This window comes from Protopterus annectens, chromosome 5.part0 (assembly GCF_019279795.1).
Source record: "Protopterus annectens isolate FY-2018-M chromosome 5.part0, PAN1.0, whole genome shotgun sequence".
In the NCBI taxonomy this organism is placed as follows: domain Eukaryota; kingdom Metazoa; phylum Chordata; order Ceratodontiformes; family Protopteridae; genus Protopterus; species Protopterus annectens.
The window spans coordinates 683,453,034-683,478,939 of NC_056735.1; the positions used below are offsets into that span (position 1 = coordinate 683,453,034).

General features: G+C 41.5%; 1 protein-coding gene across 1 annotated transcript in view; it reads right to left on the bottom strand.

Annotated features, from left to right (window-relative positions):
- OFD1 (OFD1 centriole and centriolar satellite protein) overlaps positions 1 to 25,906 on the bottom strand; it is a 1,865,993-nt gene that overhangs the window by 1,012,600 nt on the left and 827,487 nt on the right. The window lies entirely within an intron of this gene.

The following is a 25,906-nucleotide window of genomic DNA, read 5'->3' on the forward strand; positions in this document are numbered from 1 at the left end:
GAGGAGGAAGAGGAGGCAGCAGGTTGCGAAGGGTCATCATTCTGAATTTGGGCACTATCACAAACAGGTTTGGGAAAGAAAGATCCATAACTGGTCTACAGGCAGTTTCTGTCTTTGGGATTATGAACATCCCTGAATACAGTTCTACCCCACCTGGGAAGGAGGAAGTGGTTCTATCACTCCTTAGGACAGCATGTGATGAAGAACAAGTGGAAACAAAACAGACCGTTCTGCAGGATGAGGAATGACCCCCAGGAAAGGAGGAATTTCCTCCCACAACCATCTGTAACCCTAATGAATGACTTTCATAACCCATTTGTCTGAAACAATCTGTTGCCAAAGAGAAAAATTAAGATTCAGACATTCTGGAAGAGAAATGGAGCCAGGGTTGGGAGGGGATCACAAGGTCTCTTGAACAGTCATTCAGACTTGTTGGAGTGGCCTTGGTTTTGGGAGATTTGAAACTTCTTTTTGGAAACTTTTCACTGCTTCTTAAATGCCTGTTTACCTGAATTCTGTTGAGACTGTTTATTCTGTTTTGTTTTTGGGGTTTTTTTGCCAAAATTGGATGAGAGAAAGAAAATCCATTGGGCAATTTGGAAAAGGAGGGCTGAAAAATTTTAAGAAATTCCTTGGACCCCTTTCATCACAATTTTGATCACATCTGCAGCAGAGGGGCCAAACTCTAAATCTTTACCCAAGAGAGAATTTAAAATCTCATTTTTAACACCATCTGAAAGTTTCTGAGAATGCAGCCAAGCAAACCTCCATAAAACTGTACTAGTGGCCATAGCCCTGGAAGAAGTACCAACAGAGTCATACATACACTGTAAACAATGAGTAGTGATCTGTGCAACAGAAAAAGAGTAGCTTATTTAAAGCAGATTTTTCGGCACAAGAACAAATTGTAAATAAAACATTTCTCATACTTTCACAATATCTCAGAAAAAGTGTTAAGATATGAGCCTGACAATATAAAATTCTGAAAGTTAAAGTTGCAGAAGTATACACTTTTTACCCATACTTATCAATAATTTTCCCATCCTATATTAGAAAGAGCAGGACTAGAATTAACCAAGTCCTTAACAACAGAGGAGTCAACTAAGGATACAGCAGCTGGGTCAGGTTTGAGAATACTGTAAAAAAATTAAAAGACTGAAGATCTTTATACATCCTATCTGCCTTTTTAGGGACACCTGGCTGATTATCAGGAAAACTGCAAGCAGTAAGACACATCTTCTAAAGTAGACAGGGTCTGGAAAATCCTTCTGTAACAACTCATAACATTCTTTTGAGAGACTGAGAAACCTCAATGTTCTTCTACTGAAAACCCTGGGATGTTCTGGCAATAGTCTCAGAAAAGAGAAACCCCAACAGGGAGAATCAGACAGATACTGAATCCAAGTCAGAAATCTAAGAACAAATCACTGAAACCATCCCTGCATCTTCCTATTCAGATTCAGAATCTTGAATCTCTACAGGAAAAGAGGCATCCATCTTTCTTTTACTGGAAATTACTCTACAAGAAGGATCAACAGCCTGAATGAAACCCTCAACCAGTCCCAGTAAACTACTCGTATCCAAAGAAGTTTGAGGAGGAGTAGATACAGGCTTGGTTTTTCTTTCTTTTTTTTTTTTTTTTTTATACAGGAAAAATGGAAACCACCATGTTACTAAAGGCAGCTATTGCTTCCCCAGAGACAGGCACAGCATTCCGATACAACAAGGAAACCATCCTAAGACTGACTAGAGTGGTTCGCCCTTGCCCACTGAGGAGACCCCAACAGCTGCAGAGGATGTGGCTAACCCCAGGTCTATAGTGGTTTAAGGTGCTATACCAGAGGGCTCTGAGGTAAAAGATGAGTGGTCTGACGTACAACAAATGGCCACAGCAAGAGTCACCCACCTTCAAATGTGGCAAATTGATAGCTTGCTGTGGTGGCTGTTTACTTAACTTTTTCTTTTTGTGGCTGGAAGGAGGACCGACTATAAGAGTGACAATCTTTTCCATGGTCACGCCAAAAATGGTGTCCATATCATGGGGAAAACAAGCAACAATGCCAGTAAAACTAACAATCCACAAAAGTTACTTTTTTGACTGAAAAAAAACAGTAAAAGCACATTCAAACACTATGGTAGCCCCACAACCTTGAAATAAATACAATTTCTCCACAGGAAATAATAAAAGTAGTGCTATCTTACTGATAAACTGAAAGAAACAACATGTGCTCCATTTAAAAGTATGTTACAGTCTTAAGATGACCTAGTGAAACACAAAACTCCTAGCTTTAAAATAACTCTCCTAAAGAGGAAAGTAATAAAACATCACTAAAAAATAAGAAAATGGAAGGATAAATGAAATGCTTGGTAGCACCGAACAACATGGTTATATATTAAGATACTTGGGAAATGTAACAAATAAGAATTTAACAGTGAGTTCTATTGCTGGTCACTATTTATTATTGTACTGCTAGCCTTGGATATTTTATATGATAACAAGTTAGACCACATATGGTGAATTTACAATGAGTAAGAGGAAGACATTTTACAGTTTGTAAAAGCCTTTGTATACCCATAACATAATGTTTGCATCAGTTATATCTGCTGTTTCTATTTGTCTTTTTATGTAAATTATACTTAGCAGTATAGTTGCTAAAATGTTGGAACGTCATTTTGTGTATAATTTCAACAAATATGGTGAAAAAATGTAATTTACAAGAGGAACATATAAAACATTTGCAATCTACCCAAGTAAAAATTATTTGGAGTCTGCTAGGGGTATAAAATATGTATGCAAACACTTTCAAGCAGAAATCCTAAATCTTCCGGACATTGTCGCATATTTGGGAGACATACATATCTCCATTGCTTTTTTTCCTCTCTCTCTTCCCAATACTTTCTAATCTTCTCAGATTGATTCCTGTAGTTATCATGCAATGCCCTACTACATATCCATTTTAACAGCAGGTTCTGCTCTAGATTCTACTAAAAACTCTACCAGTGCTGATCTTTCACTTAGTATCCCCCTGTTCATTTCTCTTTGCATATACACGGATATCAATCCTTGATAGGAACCCAATCTCTAACCTGCAGCCCAAATGTATGCTCCCAATACCATGGTGCCTTTGGCAGTTTTCTCCAGTAAATTCCAGTCCCCTTTTGACTATTCTCTGTACCCCTAATTGCAATTATCCCTATCAGCAAATTCTCCTTTCTCTATTCCCTTTGTAGGCTTAGTTCTTAGAATACTTTCACCTACTTTATGAATATAATTTTGTACGGTTATTGTTATTCTCCTTAAGGATCTCCATCCAAAATCCCTGCCTCTCCTTATTTCTTAAGCCTCCCATCTGTTTCATCATCATCCCTTTCCACTTTCACTTATAGTTTTCTCCTTGTACTATGTATAGGAGCCCTAAGTGTGTAGCTCTGAAATACCCTCTTCAAATCAGGTAATCCCAACCTCCCTTGTTCTGTTGGAAGGATCAACTTATCCCACTTGACTCTTGCCGTTTCCCCTCCCAGATAAAGTCCTTCAACTCTTTACTAATTGCTACTGACACCTCCTCCTTTGGTTGACAAAAATATGCCTGAACCATGTATAAAACTAAAGGGATCAAAACATTTTCACTGCTTGTATCTTGCTATCCAATTCCATAAAACATAGCTTCCAGTTTCTCAGTTTTTGTATTACCTTTTGTTTAGTCTCTTACCACATACCCTTAGCTGCCATAACAGAATCCTGTTTAAGCCATACTCCTAAGTACATCGTTTTATCACATCCTCATAAATGTGGGCATTGCTGAACAAATTTGTGTGTGGGTACCTAGTTTACAGCCATTGATTTTGTTTAATTTTCATCAATTTTGCATCCCAAAAAGGCTTGAAACTATCCCAGAATGTTTCACATCTCTGAAGTGTGCATTTTTGATTGTATCAGATACAAGATAATATCATCTGCAAATAAATTTCTTGAATTTCTGTGTCCCTCATAAATATATATATATATATATATATATATATATATATTTTTTTTTTTTTTTGCCAATGGTTCTAAATATAACACAAATAATGAAGGGGAAGGAAGACACCCCTGCCTGGTTCCTCTGTTCAAACAGAACTCATCAGAAAGGAATCTCCCCACTTTAATTTTCTTCTCTGATCCCTCATATATCTTCCTAATTAACCTTATTATTCTGTTAGGGAAGCCAAATGCTTCCATTGCCCTACTCATCTGGCAAATGCTTTCTCTGCATCAAGACCCATCAACAACAACGGTATTTTCTTACATTCTGCTTCCCGCTGGATCATCATTGTTCTATTTTTCTTCTTCTTCTTTTGGCTTTTTCCTGGTTAAGGGTTGCCACAGCGGATCACCTCTCCGCTCGTGATTGGTAGTGGAGTTTTTATAGTGTCTAATTGCCAGCCTGGCGCCCAACCTTACACAGATGGCACAAATCATCATTGTTCTATTAACGCTGTCAAATGTTTGCTTTCCCTCCACAAAACAATATTGATCCACATCTATCAAATTTGACATTACTTTTGCTATTTTTTAGCCATTATAGACATAAACACTTTATAATCATGGTTTAGAATCAAAATGGCTCTATAAAAAAGCTGGATCTAATGGGTCTTTATCATCTTTAGGTATTATAGACACCACAGCTTTCTTCCAGGATGTTGGTACTTCTCCTTCTTTTAAAATATTGTTATACAAAGCCTTTCAGATTTCTACCACTTTCTTCCCTCCAAGCTTCCAAACATCCACAGGAATACCATCTATTCCTGGAGACTTTCCTGTAGATTGGTTATACATCACCATTTTTATCTCATCTCCTCCTGTCTTAACTGTTAATAATTGAAACTTGTCTACCTCTAACCATAGTATATTTAATTATTCTATAAACATTTCCATTTGTATGACTTCCACATTTCTCTGCTTTATACAGATTTTCATAAAATTTCCAAAATATTTCTAATACCTCTACATGATCTCTGATTATTTTCCTTGTTATAGGCTTCCAAAGTTTGGTAATACCCTTTTCTACTTTCTGTTTTCTGAGCTGTTGTACTAAAAGCTTTTCTGCTCTAGAATTATCATCAAAAAGCAGTTGCTTAACAGCAATCTTTCTAAACTCATGCATTTTATCCAGGTAGTCCCTTATTTTCTCTTTAGTACTCTGCACTTGCGCCTCTTCTTGTTCTGTGAGAATCCCCATATTCTGCAATACTTTAACCTTTGTCAGTCGTCTAAAAAAGAAGTTATGTCTTATTATAATGTTCCATCTGTGTTGTTGATCTTATTTCATTCATCACTGATGGGTTGTCGGTTCCGTCCTCAAAACTGAATCGGCCTAATACCAAGCTCGCACTAGCCAAAAAAACTCTCAATCTAGGTTTTTACCCATAGTGACCTTCTCTCTGTTACCTCAGATCGAGTTTGCCCAGTATTAGTAAAGCAGAGGCCATTTCTGCACAAATGCCCTGACTCACCACTTGAACCCAAAGTATCCCCCAGGAGCCTTTAGAGGGGGAAGGAGGGTGGGAAGTGATGAATGAAAGAAGATCGACAACACAGATGGAACATTATGGTAAGACATAACTTCTTTATCTGATGTTGTTAATCTTCTTTCCATTCATCACAGATGGGACAGAATCCCCAGCTACCTTGTGTTCCTTGGGCGGCCCTTATGGAAGAACGTTCCTGAGCACCACTGAGTCAAAGGTAGCTCTCCCTCTGGAGACCACATCAAATTTGTAATGATTAATAAAAGTGTGGGGGGTAGCCCATGTGGCTGCTGCACAAATATCATCCATAGAGGCTTTCGAATGGAAGGCTACAAAAGCTGCCATAGATCTGGTAGAGTGGACTTTAACATTCTGTGGTATAGGCTTTTTCGCAAGCGAATAGATGTAGTGCATGCAGTCCCTAAGCCATTTAGATAAAGTCACCCTAGAGACAGAATTTCCCATTCTAGGTCTAGAGAAGTAAATGAAAAGTTGACCAGTTTTACGTACTGCTTTAGTTCTGTCTAGATAAAACCTCAGTTGTCTATGCACATCCAAAGAGTGTAAACAGTATTCTCCTTTATTAGTAAAATTTGAGAAAAATACTGGCAAGTCAATGGTTTGATTGATGGAAAAATCTGAAATAACTTTGGGAAGAAAGGAGGGGTTAGTCTGGAGTGATACTCTGTCCTTGTGGAAGATTAAATAGGGCCTTTTAATGCATAATGCATGAAGCTCTGAAATTCTTCTGGCTGACGTGATGGCTACCAGGAAAAGGGACTTCCAAGATAAAAATCTGAGGTCTCACTTTGCTGCAGGCTCAAAAGGAGGTTGAGTTAAAGACTGAAGAACTAACGTGAGGTTTCATGGCTCTATAGGTTGTCTGATTGGAGGCCTAATGTGTTAGATCCCTTTTAGAAAGGTAATGCATAACCGAAGAGAAATGAGGGGAGAATTATCAAACCCATCAAGAAAGTTAGAAATAGCCGCTAGATGTACTCGTATGGTAAAAGCAGCAGCTCCATCCTCGAAAAATGTTGACAGATACTGTAAGACTTCTGTAACTGGAGCCGAGTACGGGTCTAGCCTTCTTTTCTTAGACCACATAGAGACTCTCTTCCATTTGTCCAGATATAGTCTTCTGGTGGATGGTTTGTGTGAGGCCAGGATAATGTCACATACAAGTGAGGGAAGGTTATCCTGCCGAGCGATTAACGGAAGTGGAGAAACCAAGCTGTCAGCCTGAGACTGGATAGGTTCAGGTGACTTAACCCTTGGGGTGAGAAATCAGGTCTGGAAAAGGGTCCAGAATCCATAGTCGATATAATAGATGAGGCCGAAGGAAGGGGAAACAAACTTGTCGAGGCCAAAAAGGGGCTATGAGGATCACTTTGCATTTCGACCGAATTGCTTTCTCTCTGAATTGGGGGATCAAAGGAATGGGGGGATAGGCATACAGCAGTCCTGTTGGCCTATTGTGAATCAGAGCATCCCTCGGGGACTTCCCTCTGTGGAGGAAATAGGGCAAAATAGCTGCTGCATTTGTTGCTTGACAAGGAGACAAATAGGTCGCAACAATGCTGGACACAACAGTTGAAGATTTTCACCTCTGTGTTGGGATTGAGGGACCACTCATGAGGCAGGAGAATACATATGCTCAACTTATCTGCAATCACGTTGGAATTCCCTGGGATATGCATTGCTATCAGAAAGTGGTTGGAAGCTATCGCCCACTGCCAAATTCTCATGGCCTCTCGACATAGAGGATAGGACTTAGTTTCTCCTTGCTTGTTGATATACCAGACTACTGACATGATGTCTGATTGAATTGCGATCATCCCAAAAGGAAGAACAGATTGGAATGCTTGCAACGCTAACGGCACCGCTCTCAGTTCTATAACATTGATATGCAGGTTGGCCTCCATAGTGGACCATGTGCCTTGGGCTGTCTTTCCCTGAAAATGGGCCCCCCCACCCTATCAGGGAAGCATCCATGGTCACAATGGCCTTGGGATGGGGTGGATGTAATGGGTGGCTCCAAAGTTCTGTCTCTGGCCTCATCCACCAAAGAAGGCCCTGCTTGCAACAATTGCTTATTTGAATCTGAAAATATAGAGGGTGGTTATTTGGAAACCACTGAGATAGCAGAAGCCACTGACGTATTCGCATGTGTAGCTTCGCAAGAGGCACTATCGGTATGGAAGCTGCCATGGATCTTAAAAGCTGAAGAACATCCCTTGCTGAGGCTTTGTTTTGACAGAGTATCACCCAGAGCTGGAGCCTCAGTCTCTGAAGTCTGTGAACTGGGAGGGACTCCAGACAAGAACGGGTGTCGAAGACTGCACCAATGAACTCAATGGACTGTGTCGGAACAAGGTTGGATTTCTCCCAGTTTATCTTTATTCCCAAAAGTCTTGCCAGGGAAAGAGTATACTGCAGGGCTGCTACCAGAAAATGCATGGTGGGGGCGGCAAGGAGCCAATCGTCCAAATACGGAAACACCCGGAATCCTTACAGTCTCAAGTGAGCTGTGACCACTGCCATGCACATTGTGAACACTCTGGGGGCGGTAGAGAGTCCAAACGGCAGGGCATGAAATTGGCAGTGATTGGCTCCTAGATCATTTGTCCATTTTGATGTGGTAATACGTGTCCCAGAGATCAATTGAGCACATCCAATCACCTTCACTTAGAAAAGGGAGAATGGACTGAACCATAACCATTCAGAATTTCATTTGGGCAACGGACTTGTTCAAATTGCTGAGATCCAGAATTGGTTTCCAGTCCCCTGTCTTTTTTGGCACCAAAAGGAATCTTGCATAGAATCCAGATCCGCATTGGTCTGGTGGGACTATTTGAATGACTCTTTTTTGATACAGCTTGTTTATTTCTGCAGTTGCTTCTTCCCTTTGACTGGGTGGAATGTCAGGAAGTTTTGTCGGAAGCTTTGGATAAGTGATGAGAGGAATGGTATAGCCTCTAGTTATAATTTTCTGCTCCCAACAGTCGGAAGTTATTGATTGCCAGGCAGCGTGGTGCAGAGAGAATTGTCCCCCAACTGCTTCCTGAGGAAAGCAATCGGGCCGCTCTTCAGAAGCGCTGGTAAGGCTGCCCAGAGAAAGAATCCCTGGGTCCTTGGTTACATGGACACTCTCTGCCTCAGTAGGGGTGTCTTCCAGAATTGTTACCCCCTCTGCTCCTGGGGGTACTTCCAGAATTGTTACCCCCTCTGCTCCTGGGGGTATCACCACCACGTGTGGCACGGAAAGGACCCTGAGATTTTTTGTGCCACATTTTCCTGCTCCTCTTGTTCCTGGAAAAAGAATGTTGTGGATTGGAAAAGCGTAGACCTACAGCAGAAAGGGTCTTACCGTCCTTCTCAAACCTGGCCAGGGTGTCTTTCACCTTGGGGCCAAAAATGGAAGATGCTTCGATTGGAGCATTCAGGAAGGAAGACTTGAAAGGGTCAGCGAAGTCACAAAGGCGCATCCAGACATGGCATCTCATAACTATGCCTGAACCCACCACTCTACCCCTTCGGTTGTATGTGAGAGCAACCTCATGGACGAATTGGAGATCGATTTCAGGGTTGTGAGCTGCGAGGCAACTTTGTCTCTTACGCCGTCAGACACCTGTCCTGTGAACGTTCCAGAGAGTTCGGAAACTAAGTCTCTTTAGATCCTCGTAAAATGTGCCAAGTAATTCAGAGACCATATGGCAAAAGTCACTGAAGCAAAAACTCACTTCCCCAATCTGTCCACAGCCGGGGACTCTCTGTTGGCCGGATCAACAGTATGACTCTCTTCAGCAAGATCCTTTTTCATGGCTGCCGCCGCCGTCAACACCATAGCATCAACTGGTAAACCTCTAGATCAGTGTGGGTTTTCCTTGGGGGGGTGGACAGTATCTTGTCAGATCTCTGAGGGATCAACAACAGAATCAGTGTTCTTCCAGGTGCACTGCACCACGAGTTGTACCAGCTCGTCCGCAGGTGGGGCCATCCAAGAGATAGATGGCTGGGCACAGAAAGCCTGCAGAAACACGGACTCCTCAGAAGAAGGGTTAGTGGTATTCCAATCACCCCTGTGTTTCAGCAGTTCAAGGATGTCCCCAAAGGAAACATCATCAGGGGGTGACCGTGGGGACCCTTCCCCATCATCGAAATCCATATCCTCTGTCAGAGACTCTTCAGGGGAGTCTATGTGCTTCTTCTTGCATGATCTTTTCTGTGGTGGCTCCTCAGCGGGGCTTCTGAGGAGGACTCAGAAGTGGGGGCGCCCTGTAACAGGGTCTCCTGTGACTTTCCTGCCAGGTGTCCCAGGGCGATGGTTTGTGACAGCTGTAGCTCAGGGGAAAAAGAGGTCTGGGGTTCCAAAGTTGGTGGAATGCTTCCAGAAGCAAGTGCCCTCTCCATAGCTTGGAAAGCAGGTACGGCCGAAGAGGGATGGAAGCCTGGAACCGAGAGAGACAACCTTAGAACCAGGGTCACACCCTGCTCCGCAGAACCTGCTCCGGAGGGTGGAGCCTCAACCAGGATTGGTGCAGACAGAGCTCTTGGCACTGTGGATGGAACCGTAGACACAATTGGAACTGTACCGCGAGCCGAAGATCGTGCAGCCCAATCACGAAGTTGAGGAAGGCTTTGTTCTGAAGGGAACGAAGGCCAAAGGGACAGTCCTGGAGCCTCAGTGAGATCCATTACAGGCGCCAAGATGGGGGGTTCCAAACAGGACGTCGGAGCTGAAGATACGATCAAAGAGGAGAGTAGGATGGAGTCCGTTGAGAAACCAACCCAGGTCCTGCAGGTGGATGGGTCCTAGATGGAGTGGGTATCCCCCTGGCTGTCAACAGCTGATCCACAAGAAGCACCATGTCAAACTCGGAAAGGCTCCTGGTGGATCTAGTGGACACGTCCGATGGGTAGTCAGGTCATTCTAGGAATGGACTACACACTTGCCCTAAAAAAGGATCTGTTGATGGAGAGTTATCAGGTCTGTGGTGTGGAGTCTATCAGCACCGATCTCTCAAGTTTAGAGACAGGAACCAGTGGCATCAAAATTGTCATTATCAGAACCATGAAAGGACTCGGTGCTGAAGGGGAACTTGGAGCAGACACAGAAGGTTCAGTAGTAAAAGGAATCTCAGAGGTAGGCATCGAAGATGTGTACTGTGTCGAAGCGGCACTCGGTGCCACAGCTGGAGTAACCTTTGGAAAATCAGTAGTCAGTGCCGTAGACAGTATCAGAGCCAAAACAGGCACCCAACAAAGGAACAATCATAGTCAGAGTGGAAGAGATCGGCGCCGATGAGGCGGACTTATGCTCTGAAGGCAATTTTGGTACTTTAGACTTTACAGACTTGCCCTGGTCACCCGGGGGTGAAGAAGGAACAGAGTGGGACCTTTTCTTTTCTTTTGTAGGAGGGGACGAGACCTCTATCGCAGAAAGGGCCTTTGAAAAGGGCGTCTTAAGGAGGCCCTTCAGAATCAGTTTGTTTTTGCACTCATTCAAAGTGCGCTGACTAAAACTTTAGCAAATCATACAAGGGGGTTGCATCGAAAGATGGAGCACCCCCAGACAATAAACACAGTCATCATGGGAATCACTGTTGGACAGTTTTGCCTTACAAGAAGCACAATGCTTAAACCCTGACATGCCTTTTTTATCAGACAACATGAAAAGAATATATATAGACACAACAAGTTAGAAGGAAACCAAGGGAAATAAGGCAAAGAGTTTTTCTATATTTATATCTATATAGATATATGAGATAGGGTGAAAGAAGGAGGAGAAATACCAACAATGATATTTAAGAAATACCACGAGGGTAGGGAGAAAGGCAGTACCACTAATGGTACTGAAGATTACCAAAGAGGTAAAAACAGAAAGGTAAATAGGTCTACAGATAGATTCAAAGGTAAAGAAATATCAAAAATACCAACAAGGAATAAAAGGTAGACACAATATCCAGGAAAATATCACAAAATTTCACACTTAGCTGAAAGCTTGGCTTGGACGCGGCTTTACGGCTACACGGCAAACAAGGTCTGAGGTAACAGGGAGAAGGGCACTATGGGTAAAAGCTTAGCTCGAGAGTTTTTTTGGCTGGCAAGTGCTTGGTATTAGGCTGCCTCGGTTCCAAGGACGGAACCGACAACCCATCAGTGATGAATGGAAAGAAGGTTAACCACCACAGATTAATTATTGTTACTTCTTAACCATTTCCATTTTGCTTTTATTTCTACCCTATTTTTAAACTCCATTTTCATTTTAACCTTCTCTCCAGTTATATTTTCATCTTCCGTAATAACTCACAAATAATTTCCACTACCCATTTCTTAAATTCCTCTCTGTTTAACAGATAGGTGGGGAAGCAGCACTGCCTCATTTTTTAGTTATTACTGGTGCATAACCTGAAATAGTTATTAGATGAATATCAAAACATTCAATTAAATGCACACGGTCCTGTAAAATATACTTTCTGTCTAGCCTAGCCCAGTTTTTGTACCTTGAGGAATAATATGTAAATTTCCCTGAACTTATAGTATTAAATTCACATCTTCCATGCCAAATACTTTCATAAACTTCTTCAAAAATCTACCCTCTTTTGTTATATTTTCCCTTCTAGGATCCACATCTTTCATTTTGTCCCTGATATTCCATTGAATAACCATCACAAAATCCCTTCTTTACCAAATTCACATGTTCAGTCCTTTCCAAATGAGTCTCCTGTAGCACAGCTATTTGCACTCTGCATTTATTAATATAGTTCACTTTTTCTTTTTTGTATAAACCTGTGTGAGACCATTAACATTCAAAGATAATATGGAAAGTGATGTCATTATGATGAGGAGTTATTATTCCCACTTGTTATGTATAACAACTTTTTTTTTAAATGCCGAATTTCAGCTTGTGTTTTACATATATATATATATATACACTAACGTTTGGCAAGTTGATCTTTCACACAGTTGTTTCCTGTCATAGGCATTCGAAACTGTTACATCTTACAAGACTTCTTGTTTTAATGAAAACCCTCAAATAAACAAAAAAAAAAAAAAACAGAACACCCCCATAACCTATTAACTTAATACAAACACACAAAACTATGTGGTACAGTTGTGTAAAATCTTACCATAATGGTACATGCTCTTCTCTTCACTGTTGCAGTACTCATTATGATAGGGGTCCCTGCCAAGGGAGGCCTGACGTCCGGCCAATACACCAAAGCCTTTAGGTTGCTTTAAGGTATGCCGTATGTCGCATGTATGCTCTTCACGTAGCACAGGCCATAAAGGTGACAAGCGGATGTAACATCCTCAGAACAGAGAGCACCAGTAGGGACACCAGTCCAAGGAACAGAGAAGTAATCAGTACATCCAGAAGAGAAATGGACCAGAGGGTGGAGGGAGGGAGTGAATACTACAAAAGTGAAGAGAAGGACATCTGCCATTATGTTAAGAATTTACAACATTTCACTGTTGCAGTATTCATTACAATAGGGAGAGTACCAAAGCTCAGGAAAGAGACTGGTAGAGGAGGAAGGACCAGCAGAGCTTTCTAGGAAGCCAAGAAGGATGGCCTTAGCAAAACCAGCTCTAGCTCTGGAAATTCCATTCAACTTGTAGTGCTTGGTAAATGTATGCACAGAAGTCCAGGTAGCTGCCTCAAGAATAGAGTTAGTATCCAAACCCTTGGAAACAAGCACCAGAAGGAGCCACAGCTCTAGTAGAATAAGCCTTACCAGAAGAAGGAAGGCTCTTACCATGAAAAGAATAACAAATAGAAATGGCTTTAGAAATCCAAGAAGAAAAAGTTTGCTTGGACACAGCCAGTCCCAAGGACCAAGGAAGAAAGCAAACAAAGAGCTGATCAGATTTACGAAAAGTCTTGGTCTTATCCAAATAAAATCCGAGTTGTCTATGCACATCCAACATATGCAGCACCTTGCACTGGCAGATTGCTGAGAAGGGAAAAATGTGACCAACTTCTTCAAGACAGTCACCAATGCCCTTGATGAGGGGGAATCTGTGCATATAGCCTACCTAGACTTACCCAAGGTTTTTGACACTATCCCCCACTCAGGCATAATTGACAAACTCACCCAGCTAGGTATCAACCTATATATCATTATATGAGTCACTATCTGGCTCACTGATAGAACCCATATAGTCAAAACAGAGGAATCCACCTCAACAGCAGACCTGTAACCAGTGATGCTCCACAGGGGTCAGTCTTGGGATCTCTACTATTTGGAATCTATTTCTCCGAAGTGCAAGCTAAAACTAAAGGATTGTGGCTGACAAAGTTTGCTGATGACTGCAAACTGGGAGCGGTCATCGAATCTCCAAACAATGCCAATACCCTACAAGAGGGTCTTACACAAATGAATGACTGGTGCCAACGTCATGACCTTAAACTCAATGCAAAAAATGTATTATCATCCCATTTTGTAAGGGTGACGTTCTTGCTAACTACCACATCAATAACAACACTCTAAGTGCACATTCAGTGGTGAGAGACCTGGGCACATATGTTGACAGCAACCTTACCTTTGATCACCATGCCTCCACAGTGGTAATAAGGGCATTCTATATTGCTCATCTCATAAGTAAGGGCACTGCCTCCAGAAAAAAAAGAAGTTACAACCTCCCTGTACTCTTCCCTCATCAGGCGAATAATTGAGTACAATGCCCCTTTTGGTATGTTCCTTTCCAAACACCTGCAGCAACTGGAGAGACCACAAAGGTTCCTCACAATGAAAATTCAAGGTCTTCATTATCTGTCCTATGAAGATCATCTGAAGTCACTGTCACTTTATTCTGTTTCATACAGACTGCTCAGAGGCAATCTCTAACTTGCATACAAGGTCATCTTTGACCTTCCTTTATTGGAAATGCTGCATATCCATAAGTTAAATGGTACATGGATTACTTGCTCTAATGGCCTTAACCTGGTAATTGACATTAACAGAACCTGCTGAAGGGACAGATTTGTCTCCCAGAGGTTACCATATCTTTGGAACAGACTCCTGCTTCATGTCAAGCAGAGCACCTCACTGGCCCTCTTCAAACGCAATCTGGATGACTGGATGGGTAACCATATGTTCACACCAAGGGTTCACCTATGTCCCTCTTGCACAAGGGTGATAGGTGCTGATCGTGGAAATAAAGGTAAAACTTGGCTAGGCTTGCAAGGGCCCTAGGGACATTAGTCTAGTAACCTCCTATGATTCAATGAAATGAGTAGACTGATTAAGAGACAACTCATTCCTTACCTTGGGCATAAAAGAAGGATTAGTATGAAGGGACACCCTGACATTATAATACACCAAAAAAGGAGGAGAAGCCATAAGGGCTTGAAGCTCAGACACCCATCTGGCAGAAGTATGGGCTAAAAAAGTACAGTCTTCCAAAAGTTATGTTGCAGGGAGGCTGAGGCTGCAGGCTCAAAAGGAGCTTGGGTCAATTTTTCTAAAACAAATTAAGATCCCAGGGGGGAGGAACAGGCTTCCTGGGAGACCTAATATGAAGGACTCCTTTAAGAAATTGTTTAGCTTCATGTCTAGAAGCTAAAGGTGGTAATAAAGGCAGACAAGCAGAAACAGCTGATAAGCAGGCCTTAACAGAAAAATAAGCCAACGCAGCACTGAGCAATTCACACAGATAAGAGAGAAAGAAAGGAAAATATACAGAAAGTGAATCCAGGTAAGAAGAAAGACACCAAACAGAAAACCTCTTCCATTTGGATAAGCAGGACTTCCTAGTAGTGGGTTTCCTGGCCTCCTGCAAGAACCTAAGTATATCTTCAGAAAAAGGGTGTCTATGTGGATGTCTTGAAGACTGGACAGATAGGGATGAATGAGAGATCCCATGCCTTGTGTGAGTAGATCCACCCTCTGAGGTAACTTGTGATGACTGCCCTTGGCTAAATGCAGAAGAAGAAGAAGGAACCAATGCTGTCTTAGCCAAAGGGGAGTCACCAACAAGATTTTGGGAGCATCCTGTTGTTTTTTGAACAGGAATAAGGGGAGGGAAAGCATAAAGAAACATCCACTTCTAAGAAAAAGAGAGGGCATCCGCCTTCCAAACCAGAGGACCTGGGACTCTGGCACAAAATAGACAACATTGTCTGGTCAGAAGGGAGCCAAAACGATCCATTTGAGGAGTACCCCACTGTGGACAATGTCCAGAAACACATCCCTGTGAAGCATCCATTCATGGGAGTGAGTTATGGACCTGCTCAGAGAGTCTGCCACAATGTTTTGACCTGAAGAAATGTACACTGCCTGAAGAGCCACTTGGAACCAGACAGCTAGTTCCCACCAAAGAAGATAAGACCTTGTACTCCCCTGTTTGCTGACATACCACATCACTGTGATATTGTCTGTAAACACCATGTAAGGTCCTGTGGAGAAAAGAGTCTGAAAGAATTGAAGAGTCAGCAGATGAGCTCATCTCCTTGACATTGATGTGATCTTTCTTTTGAAGAGGTGACCATACTCCTTGCACCTTTAGGGGGCCAAAAGCTGCTCCTCATCACATGTCTGAGGCTTCTGTATACAGCTCTTGAGAGGAAGGAGGTGGATGAAAAGGGCGCCCTGGATTAAGGGTCAGCTGCTGAATCTGCCACTGAATTTATTGCTTGAGACACGGAAGAAGAGAAACTAAAAGAATGAGGGGATGAGAATGCAAAAGCCAAATTGACTTTAGAAACCACTGAAGTTTTCCCATGTGGAGTTTGGCAAAAGGGAGCATAGGAATATTGGAAGCCATGCACCCCAGAACTTTCAGAAATTCCCTTGCTATTACTGAGGTCAAAGTAAGAAGGGACTGAAAAAAGAAAATGAGAGTTAGGGCCTTGGGAGAAGGCAAGGATACCATCATAACAATAGTCTGGATCCTGCACTCCAGAAACACATTATCCAGAGGAGTCAGAAAGGACTTTTTGAAATCTGTAGTGAGACTCTGCAGGAGGAAGATTGCAAAGTTTAGATTTTGCAACAAGACCACTGGAGAGGATGTCTGAAATAGGAGTCCGTCCAAGTAGGAAAATATCTACATTCCCCTCAGCCTACAAAAAGCAATCACAGGAGCAATGTATTTGGGGCAGTAGAAAGGCCAAAGGGTAAAGCAGAGAACTGAAGATCCCAGGAAGCAACAGAGAAATGTAAACACTTCCTGAAAAGGGGATGAATTGGGATACGGAGATAAGCATCCTTGAGATCCAGAGACACCATGTAAGCCTGAGGAAGCAAAAGAGGAAACAAAGTCTGAGGGGACAACATTCGAAAAGAAGGAACCTTTAGAAATGTATTTAGATGAGTGAGGTCTAAAACTGGTCTCCAAGTACCATCTCTTTCCTGGGTACTAGGAACATTCTGGAGTAAAAAACCCTCCCCCTTAGGGAAACTGGAACTTCCTGAATGGTACCCTGAGTCAAGAGATCCTGAAGCACCCTTGGAAAGAAAGACAGCTGTTCCTGAGGAGGCTGAGGAATGCCCATAAAAGAGGGAAGAGATTTCCACGCCATGAAATACTCTTGGCAGATAATGTACAGAACTCAGAAGTCCTTAGTAATGTTTAACTAAATGGGGAGAGATCGAGAAAGACAATGACAAAGAGTAATGTGGCTGGGAAGAATAGGATAGTCAGGAGTACCTGACTTATCATGGAAAGGAGACTTCTAGGGCACAGAAGTCTGGGTAGCTCTAGCAGGAGGAGCCTGCTTCCCACCTTTCTTGCCCTTGGGGGAGGGTGAGATTGCCTAGAAACAAAGACTGGCTTATTGGGGCAATTTCTATGAAACTTAGGTCCAGGAGAAACACAAACATATTTAAGTTCCTGTAAAGCATTATCCTTATCCTGAAGGGACTTCAAAACAAGTCTTTATTATCCAGAGGAGCATCCATCAACTTAGCCTTAATATCATCAGATAAAGGTTGAAGCCGAAGCCAAGAATATCTCCTCATCACAGACCCAAAGGCAGCAGCCCTAGAGGAAGCATCTGCTGCATCATAACTACACTTGATGGAATGACGAGCCACCTGGGAGGTAGCCCCTAACAAGGAAAGAGCAGAAGTCTTCCCTTCAGAGTCTGGAAGATCAGAAATTACCTGACAGGCCTGGGAAAGAAGAGCAAACATGTACCTGGATGGGTCTACTTCAAAACACAATTACTATAATGCTAAACCACAAAACATTGAGACCATAACGTTGGAAGTTTAGAACACTGAAAACTTAGAAGGAACAATGAAATTACGTAACACTGCAAATTTAAATCATGGCATTCCATAACATCGAATGTTACAATGCACACATTAGTAAAACACCCTCCACTTCAAACATAACTAAACCGACAAACACACTGGTTTCAACGTTTCTACAGGAGGGCATGCCCCCATGTGGGGCTACAGTGTAGACAAGGTAAATTTCCCACTCCCCACTGTATTGCAATCTCCATACAGAATATGCAAATAATAACTCAAACATGTACCTCTATTTTCCTGACAACACGTTCATACAGCCAAAATAAAAACGTACTCCCTACTCACTTATCCCATCACTTTCCACAACACTAACCTGACTTCTTTTACAATAATAAATCCATCACTCAAACACAACAATGCTTAACTGTTATCCAATAAACTTTTACTATGCTACCAGAGAACTTCTCTTAAACCGCAAAACATACCATCCGCCATGTTTGTTTACTACATAATACAACTTGTGATACCACAAAAATTAACACTTTAAACTATAACCACTTAACACTTGCGATGATATAAGACTCAATGATTTAAATTTTCATTGTTATGTAATTCCGATGTTCTAACTTTTCAGTGTTCTGAACTTTCGATGTTATGGTCTCAGTGTTTTGTGGTTCAACATTATAGTAATTCAGTGTTTTAAAGTAGACCCACCTGGACATATGGGTCTGATAATTGACAACCCTAAAAGCTAAAGTAGCAGAGGTGTAAACCTTTTTCCCCAATCATTCCATGATTCTGCTATCTTTAGCAGAAGGCAATAACTTAGGAGAAGGAAGCAGTTGAGATGGCTTGTCTGAAGACACAGACACCACTGAAGGATCAGCAGAAGGGCAATTATAAAGAAATTTACAGTCCTCAGGCACCCTATAAAATCTATCAGGTTTCTTGACAGCAGGGGCCTGGGAATCAGGAGCCTTATAAGCATTAGAAAAGGCATCCAACAATGCAGCCAGAACAGGAGGTACAGCAGAAGGCCTGGGAAAGTCCATCTGCAGGAGTTCATAATACCTTTTTTGCACTTCAAAAACCTGAGCACAATTCCATTTAAAAAACTCCATCATTCTAGAGATTGTGTCTCCAAAAGAAATTTCCTCAAAAGGAGTAACAGGACTAGTAGATTCCTCTTCCTCACACCCATAATCTAAAGGTGAGGGAATATGAGAGTAGGCAAGGGATTCCTCATCTGAATCAGCCTCCTGCTCAAAGGAATTCTATTCCTTAGGTCTTTTAAGGGGAGTACAGGATCAAGGAGGAGCAGGAAAAGAAACACACTGAGGAGGTTTTAAAGCCATCAAAGCATTAAACAACTCCCGAGTGAAATTTTGCCATTCACTCTATGGGTCCTTAAGAGCTAGAGTAATATGTTTAGTTTTCTGCTTTTTCTTTAAGGGGACATCCACCTTATGAAGTGTAGAAGGCTCCGACCATAGACAGCATTCAATAATTGCAGTAGGAACTTCTTCCCTGACTAAAATTTGAGGAACACTCTTGGGCCCCTTGGAAATGATCAGCCGCTGTTCCCCCTGAACGTTCGATGCGGATGTCTGCAAAGCCTCCAAGGATGTGCCTAAGGTCAGATTCCCGCTGGCCTCTAAACTGGTCACGGCAAAGAATCCAATAAAGGAGCCAGGCAAACCGCCAGGCTTTCACTCGCCTCAGATGAGACATCCAGTGGAAGCGGTACAGCAGAGGCCAAGATTTCTTGGCCTTCTTCATGGATGGCTGCTCCTTGGAGTGGGAAGTTCCATCCAATTTGTCTTTAGCTATAAGCTTAAGATGTTCGTTCTCCAGATACAAAGCCAAAGAAAAAAGTCTACTATGGAGGGTTCTGGGAACAAAAGTCTGACAGACTGAAGACGATGTATGGTAATAAGAAGCACCGAAGCAAAAGAAGCACTGCTCATGACAGTCTTTATGGAGAATCTGTCTCCCACATTGGCATTTACCACTTCTTGGATGACATGAAACTCCACAAGCAATAAAATATGAAAAGAAGGTACGATATAATGAACCCTAACAGGAAGCTTATCTGCAATGGCTTGGCAAACCAGCAACGGAACAGGTGTTCAGACTGGCAGCATAGAAGTTCTGAGGATGGTATGTCTGAATGCCACCTTTATGACCTGAGTTATGAGAGGAGTATACATATGATGTATGGCGTACCTTAAAGCAACTTAAAGGCTTTGGTATACTAGCCAAATGTCAGGCAGCCCTTGACAGAATATCCCTATTATAAGGAATACTACAACATTGAAATGGAAGGACATCATTTGTCCCAAATTGACAGCTACACCCACAGGCTTCAACTGACATACAATGAAGGTTATCCACACCAAGACGCACTGTACAGCCTATAGTTTTACTTATACTAAGTGCTGTCTGATTTAATATTACTTTTATTCTTTTCCCAGATGTAGAAAACAACTTGAATGCTTTCAGAAAAAAATATCTTTTAGCTGTTGGGGAAAAGTAGTCTGTTTAAATTGACTGTCATCACAAAAAAACAAAGAAACAGATACACAATTGCCTGAGATGTTCTTCTCATGTTGCACTGTGAACATTTGCTGAAGGAAAACTTTGCATTACTCTCAGTGTTTTTCTATTTATGTGTTTCCACTTTAAACTTCTTGTTAGATCAAGCCAAAGGCCTTAATCCAGGCATTCCTCTACGCAAAAGCAAAAAAAATACATATCAATGTACTTATATCATACTCTGTATAAGTTTACAAACTGTCTCTCACCTCAGCAACCTAAGATTACAGCTTATTCTCTTAAACATGATTTTGTCCAGGATCTCTTCTCTTTTTACATTACATTTCTTAAAACTAAACAAGAAAAAAGAAAGGGAAAAAAGGGCACTTGTTTACCTATAACCTATTGTTGTTATCCCTATATCACACAAAAATAATTGAAAATGTTTACTATATAACATGCACTATTTGTCATGTTTTATAAAAATACCACTAAGAACAAAAATTGTTTTACTTACAGTCACCTCTTTTCTTCCTCTACCCCTCTCCTTGATGTTCTTCCAAAGATTAAGGACATGAAGTAAGGCATATGCTTTGGAGTCCCCTACAAGTTTAACAAAGTCAACAAAGTCTAATATTTCCAGGTTTTCGTCACATTTTACAGTTGTGATTGATGCTTTGTAATCACACATTTATTCGTTAATTTCCAAGTTACTGGTTTCCTTTCTGTTGATTTTCCATCTCAGAATTCCAGTCTCTGGTTCATTTCCAATGTACTCCTTGCTCTTCTAGTCAATTCCTGTGATTTTCTCTGTCTCTTAAGCATTTTCCTTTGGAACACTGAAAAATGTTTCACTAGCATAGTCTATGAGCATTACTATCACAATAAGAAGCAGAGGTCCCTTCTGTTTGATAGCTACTTTTTGTTGGACAAACTTTTGTATTTCCTCCTTAGTATGTTCTGCATCAAAAAATTACTTGGACCCTCCAGGAAAAAAATATTCTGAAGACAGCTGGGTACAGTATTTTGAATCTCACACCTGCCTCTCAACATTCCCTGACTGCTGGAATAATTTACTCCTGCTCTGCCTGGTGTACATCGAGTAATCATTTTCCACAAACACTCTTCTGTCTCCAAAATTTTAGTATTTTTTCCTTCTGCCCGTTTTGTGAGAACCAACTCTTTCTGATGACAGGATTGCATCTTTACTATTAGCGGTCTTGGCTGCTTTCTCATGGCCAGATTTGGAGCACAATGTGCCTTTTCAATTAACAACTCCTGCTGTGGAGTACTGGTTTAGTTGCTTATTTGTTTTCATAAAATTAACACACACTGATCCTCTTCCAATTTCTCTGGTACAGCAGAAAATCTAAGATTTTCCCTATGTACTCTGTACTCTAATTCTACCATTTTTTGAATCATTTCTTCTTGAGCAGTCTCAAACTCAGCCAGCATTTTCTTCATTTTGGCCTCTGATTTTTGCAGTTTTATCAGCTCATTTGAATATCTATTTAAAGTTTCTTCCATTTTTCCAGCCTTTTGTTATTTGAGTTGATTAAACTCCTTTAGCGTACCATTTATTTTAATCAGCACTGAGCACATATGACTTATTTATTTCTCTAGATTACTGGAAGTCATGTCATACACCAAAGCTGGGGCTTGAACTACTTTTTGCTGAACAGTTGCAGGATTCTTCACAGCTAGTGATTTCTCCTCACCATTAGCGGTTGATTTTCTTTCATGTTCTCTAAACGTCATCTTTTCTGGCATCCAGGCAGTGCACATACTAGTCAGTAACTGAAATTTACCCAAAATGACAAATTCACTGGCTCTCTTTTCTGAGTTTCTTTTTTCACACTGGGAGAGCTGAAATTAAGCTGTTACTCAAATGTGCAGACATCTTGGAAGTCCTAGACTTGTAGCATATTGGTGAAAAATGTAGAGGCAATGGTCAACAGAAAAATCAGTCTCCAAGAAACAAACTTCAGCTATGCCAAAATGTTTAGACAGGTATGTCTACCATGAAGTTTAGGCCCCATGGAAGGAAGGTGCTCCTCAAAAGAAAACAGAGATGGTGCACTCTTTGAGGAAGTGCTGGAACTGCTTGAATGGGCATGATGCACAGAAATAGCCAACACATGCATATTTTTCACTCATAACCGAGATTCAAATCACAAATAATCTGACATAATCATTTTCAAACTGATTGGAAAGTCACAGAGTACTGCTAAGTCCAGACTGAAAACCTTTTCAACATAGCAGTGTATGCCTTCTGAAAGAAAGTCTCATATAATGTATCTGAACACTCATAATCCCCTGCTGTCAGATCTGGTGGAGTCAGAGAAGCAAAATCAAGAGCTAAGCCCTAAGGGAATATCCCTTGCTAGGACTTGAAAGCCTCTAGTACTGCTGCAGCCCTTAGAATCTGAAGCCATACCATTTTGACCATCAAGGGGTGACACAAATTAAATTTATTCTTTCTTTATGTGAACTTTATGATGAGGAAAAATAAGATGGTGCACAGGAATGGCATTTCCAATTAAAATTTGAAGACACACACTGTAATCCAAATCCTGTACTACTGCACTGAGCAAGAGAGGGGAGGACTACATTCTGAGAGGCAAATAGATAAATCTCTTGTAGGGTCCCACCACTGAGACACCCTGAACAGACATGGCCTCTGAATCCTGTGTTCCAGGAAAGTATTTGAGACTCGGATCAATGCATCAACCAGCTCATCCTACTTCACCAGGGATGTGAACAGCTGAGACAAAGCAGCCCTATTCTATCAGTCAATTCCATATGAGCACTGCCTCCTTGCACAGGGGTCACTACCATAGGATCTCCTGCTTAATTAAATGGCAAGTTAGGGATCCCCTGCCTAACAAAATAAGAAGAGGTCCCAAAAGCCTTTTTTTCACCATGGCCTTTAAGGACAGGAGTATTGCTTTGAGTTCCAACTCAGTGAAACTGAGTCTCTTCTCCCAAGGGCCTATACATTGCATAGTTTAAGAAATGAGGTCAGATTCCAAACCCAGAAGTGCAACATATTTTATAAGGATCTTAAACCAATTCATATGTCAATTTGTAATGTCCACCAACAGAACAGCTGGAATTATCTACCACTCCAGGGCCTACTGACAAATGTCTGACACCATCAACATATCGATGACAAAGTAGTGGATTTGGAAGTCAGTGACATTTCACAGTCCACTGTGATACCCACATTCTAGGGTGTTCAAACAACAATATCAAGGACAACAGGCACAGGTGGAGTATGCTCCTACACCCTGCACTGTATCTTCACCCTGGAGAATATGGTCATGTCCTTATCCTTCTCCATGGAAAGAAGTGACCAACACTGGAGAGGATCTAACTCTGCAATGATGAAGGGCTTCCTCTGAACTAGGGAAAAGGAGGATTTCTTCTAATTTACAGTGACTTAGGGACAGTACTAATGGGAGGGTCCAAACTAAGGTTACTTCCAGGAATTGCCTGGGTGGGGCTCCGGCAACCATTTATACAGGTAAAGGAACACTAGATTAATATCTAGATATTCAAGATAGCATATATAACAACTGGAGAAATACACATGCAGCCATTTCAGACTGCACTCTGAAAGAGGATACCAACTGACAGGATATACTTTCTGATACCTGGCACAAGCTAGAGGCACAATATATCATCTGAGACATTAATGAGCTGCTTCTCAAGTCCATGGTACAGGGTTTGAATCCTTCTACCTTCATTTGCCTGCTATGAGAGTCTGAGTAAGTAACTTACCCAGACAGTACTCTTTGGGTCACCCCTGAAAAGAGACAGGTGTATCCAGTGTGATTACTCAGCCAACAACTGGGTAAAAAGAAAAAGAAAATATGTTAAAGCTGTATCATATACAAAGCTGAAAATATATAGCCCAACATTAACAGTTTTTTAAATAGTTCAACAATGTATTTTATGTTAAGTCACTATCTGTGCATTTCAGTAGCTTCCTAAAAACGCTTTCATTTATGGGATCAATTTGTAATCAATACATCTTGTGCTGCTGCATTAGAAATTGGTGTAGACAACTTCTCAGAAGGTCTGCCAGGATATGCTGGACTCATTGCTCAAGAGATAAAAGAGTCAGCACTGGGATGCTTACTAAGATGATCTCATTCAGGTGGTGGCTTATAAAATGGTACCGGCCTTTTTTGGTCTGATGGGAGACAGTTCAGGTTCCCCCCATATAAACCTGAGAGGTTATAAACAAATCTCACTTGCGTCACAGTGCCCATCTAAGAGTGGTCTTGTCTTGAAAATGGACAGATAGATAAAGTACAAAAAGGAAAGCTAACTAAATCCTAATCAGTGAGTTGTTCTCCCACATGGAAGCATCTTAAGTTTTTCCAACCTGACATGTAGGTTCAGGACAGGATTATTGAGGTATCTCAGGGCTCACTGGTGAATTCTGGCAGGCATCATCTTTGAAAAAGGGGGCAAAAAGATGACTTGTGTAGCAACAGAAGAGATTGTATCATGAGCATTCTGAACTTTTCTGTACACAAACATTTTGGGATCCTTCAGGTGCAGTGACTAAGATTCCTGTTCTTTCTGGGGAAAGAAAAAAAATCCCCTTTTGTGACCGTCATATTTCATGGGGTACTCCTTTAAATATATCCTCTAGATGAAATATCTAACAGGGTGGAAGGAGATGTTACTTTGAAAATGCAATCATGCTCCACACTGCCTCAACAGCCACGTCTGTGGTGATGGCTTACCATTTCAAAACGGTTTACCTTCATTTGGTTGAAGCGCACATCTGCGATGGCAGATGTGCGAAAGTACGATTTCAAAAGTTGGGAATGTCGACTCCGAATTGCCAAATTCACAACTGAGCGAATGCCAGTGTGTATTCGCTCATATGAATTTGACAATTCAAAGTGCAGATCACACCACAGTGGGTATCGAAACATGTACTCCCCCTTACTTCACTGTAGTGTGAACTCAGAGTTAGTATATTAAATTAGCAGGGGGTGCAGGGGGGCTTTCCCCCCCTGCATGATGGTGTTTGGAGACATTCGGAAATGTAAGGTATTTTTACAACATTCAACATTCCCAGAATTCGCTGTTTTGAACATTCGAAAGTGCAGTTTCCTAGCATGTGGATCAGATATTTGCCTGGCCACATATCTTACTTGCGACCTTGTAAAGGTAAACCTTTCAGAACACTTAGGCAGAATTGTACCCACTCACCCTATTATAAATGGCTCTGCTGGAAGTGGCTCAGCACCACCATTAAACTACAGTTGGGAACAGTGTGCCTGGGGAGGAATAGCCTTCTCTGGTGGTGATGTTTCATGGGATCTGCTGCTACTATTTCAAAGGCTGTAGACTTCAACAAGAAAGGACAAATAAAACATAATTCTTTGCTTATCGGTCTCCCTGTGCTCACAGCTGCATTTTACATTCCTGATGCTAGAGAAGCAGCAATAAGACCTGATATGTTGACACTTTGAGGTACAAAACAAAAGAAATGCACATAGCACAACTGATACACACAATGATGGTTGGGAAACACTGAAGAGGTAACAGTCTTCCAGTCTCGATTCCATTGCTGATTATACTAGGAAGGATTCCAATAACAAGCAATTTGTGAGAATCTTCAACAAGGG